Genomic DNA, 2,500 nt, shown 5'->3' with positions numbered 1-2,500 from the left:
TCTATCTGTCTCTATTCTCTGTTCCTGTCTGTCTGTCTGTCTGTCTCTAAGTGCTCCTGTCTGTCATACTGTTATCTGTCTCTATTCTAAGTGCTCCTGTCTGTCTGTCATACTGTTATCTGTCTCTATTCTAAGTGCTCCTGTCTGTCTGTCATACTGTTATCTGTCTCTATGCTCTATGTCTGTCATACTGTTATCTGTCTCTATTCTAAGTGCTCCTGTCTGTCTGTCATACTGTTATCTGTCTCTATTCTAAGTGCTCCTGTCTGTCTGTCATACTGAAAGCACCGGTCGTTTGTTCATCTCCGTGGAGACAAAAAAACTCCTTACAGATTCTTCTCTTGTATTGTGTTCTATTGTCTTTTTCCAGAACATGTGGATCGAGCGAACCACTTACACCACGGCCTACAAACTGCCTGGGATCCTGAGATGGTTCGACGTCAGGTCTGTCTCCACGGTGAGTGTGTGTCTGTGTCAGGTCTGTCTCCACGGTGAGTGTGTGTCTGTGTCAGGTCTGTCTCCACGGTGAGTGTGTGTCTGTGTCAGGTCTGTCTCCACGGTGAGTGTGTGTCTGTGTCAGGTCTGTCTCCACGGTGAGTGTGTGTCTGTGTCAGGTCTGTCTCCACGGTGAGTGTGTGTCTGTCTCACAGGTCTGTCTCCACGGTGAGTGTGTGTCTGTGTCAGGTCTGTCTCCACGGTGAGTGTGTGTCTGTGTCAGGTCTGTCTCCACGGTGAGTGTGTGTCTGTGTCAGGTCTGTCTCCACGGTGAGTGTGTGTCTGTGTCAGGTCTGTCTCCACGGTGAGTGTGTGTCTGTGTCAGGTCTGTCTCCACGGTGAGTGTGTGTCTGTGTCAGGTCTGTCTCCACGGTGAGTGTGTGTCTGTGTCAGGTCTGTCTCCACGGTGAGTGTGTGTCTGTGTCAGGTCTGTCTCCACGAGTGTGTGTCTGTGTCAGGTCTGTCTCCACGTGAGTGTGTGTCTGTGTCAGGTCTGTCTCCACGGTGAGTGTGTGTCTGTGTCCAGGTCTGTCTCCACGGTGAGTGTGTGTCTGTGTCAGGTCTGTCTCCACGGTGAGTGTGTGTCTGTGTCAGGTCTGTCTCCACGGTGAGTGTGTGTCTGTGTCAGGTCTGTCTCCACGGTGAGTGTGTGTCTGTGTCAGGTCTGTCTCCATGGTGAGTGTGTGTCTGTGTCAGGTCTGTCTCCATGGTGAGTGTGTGTCTGTGTCAGGTCTGTCTCCACGGTGAGTGTGTGTCTGTGTCAGGTCTGTCTCCACGGTGAGTGTGTGTCTGTGTCAGGTCTGTCTCCACGGTGAGTGTGTGTCTGTGTCAGGTCTGTCTCCACGGTGAGTGTGTGTCTGTGTCAGGTCTGTCTCCACGGTGAGTGTGTGTCTGTGTCAGGTCTGTCTCCACGGTGAGTGTGTGTCTGTGTCAGGTCTGTCTCCACGGTGAGTGTGTGTCTGTGTCAGGTCTGTCTCCACGGTGAGTGTGTGTCTGTGTCAGGTCTGTCTCCACGGTGAGTGTGTCTGTGTCAGGTCTGTCTCCACGGTGAGTGTGTGTCTGTGTCAGGTCTGTCTCCACGGTGAGTGTGTGTCTGTGTCAGGTCTGTCTCCACGGTGAGTGTGTGTCTGTGTCTGTCTCCACGGTGAGTGTGTGCTGTGTCAGGTCTGTCTCCACGGTGAGTGTGTGTCTGTGTCAGGTCTGTCTCCACGGTGAGTGTGTGTCTGTGTCAGGTCTGTCTCCACGGTGAGTGTGTGTCTGTGTCAGGTCTGTCTCCACGGTGAGTGTGTGTCTGTGTCAGGTCTGTCTCCAAGGTGAGTGTGTGTCTGTGTCAGGTCTGTCTCCACGGTGAGTGTGTGTCTGTGTCAGGTCTGTCTCCAAGGTGAGTGTGTGTCTGTGTCAGGTCTGTCTCCACGGTGAGTGTGTGTCTGTGTCAGGTCTGTCTCCACGGTGAGTGTGTGTCTGTGTCAGGTCTGTCTCCACGGTGAGTGTGTGTCTGTGTCAGGTCTGTCTCCACGGTGAGTGTGTGTCTGTGTCAGGTCTGTCTCCACGGTGAGTGTGTGTCTGTGTCAGGTCTGTCTCCACGGTGAGTGTGTGTCTGTGTCAGGTCTGTCTCCACGGTGAGTGTGTGTCTGTGTCAGGTCTGTCTCCACGGTGAGTGTGTGTCTGTGTCAGGTCTGTCTCCACGGTGAGTGTGTGTCTGTGTCAGGTCTGTCTCCACGGTGAGTGTGTGTCTGTGTCAGGTCTGTCTCCACGGTGAGTGTGTGTCTGTGTCAGGTCTGTCTCCACGGTGAGTGTGTGTCTGTGTCAGGTCTGTCTCCAAGGTGAGTGTGTGTCTGTGTCAGGTCTGTCTCCACGGTGAGTGTGTGTCTGTGTCAGGTCTGTCTCCACGGTGAGTGTGTGTCTGTGTCTGTGGTCTGTCTCCACGGTGAGTGTGTGTCTGTGTCAGGTCTGTCTCCACGGTGAGTGTGTGTCTGTGTCAGGTCTGTCTCCAAGGTGAGTGTGT

The 2,500-nt window shown here is 53.4% G+C and overlaps 1 pseudogene; it reads left to right on the top strand.

Moving 5' to 3' along the window:
- LOC127918273 (dedicator of cytokinesis protein 1-like) overlaps positions 1–2,500 on the top strand; it is a 71,462-nt pseudogene that overhangs the window by 1,207 nt on the left and 67,755 nt on the right.

This window comes from Oncorhynchus keta, unplaced genomic scaffold (assembly GCF_023373465.1).
Source record: "Oncorhynchus keta strain PuntledgeMale-10-30-2019 unplaced genomic scaffold, Oket_V2 Un_contig_13884_pilon_pilon, whole genome shotgun sequence".
Lineage (NCBI taxonomy): Eukaryota > Metazoa > Chordata > Actinopteri > Salmoniformes > Salmonidae > Oncorhynchus > Oncorhynchus keta.
This window is presented reverse-complemented; position numbering and strand designations above follow the sequence as displayed.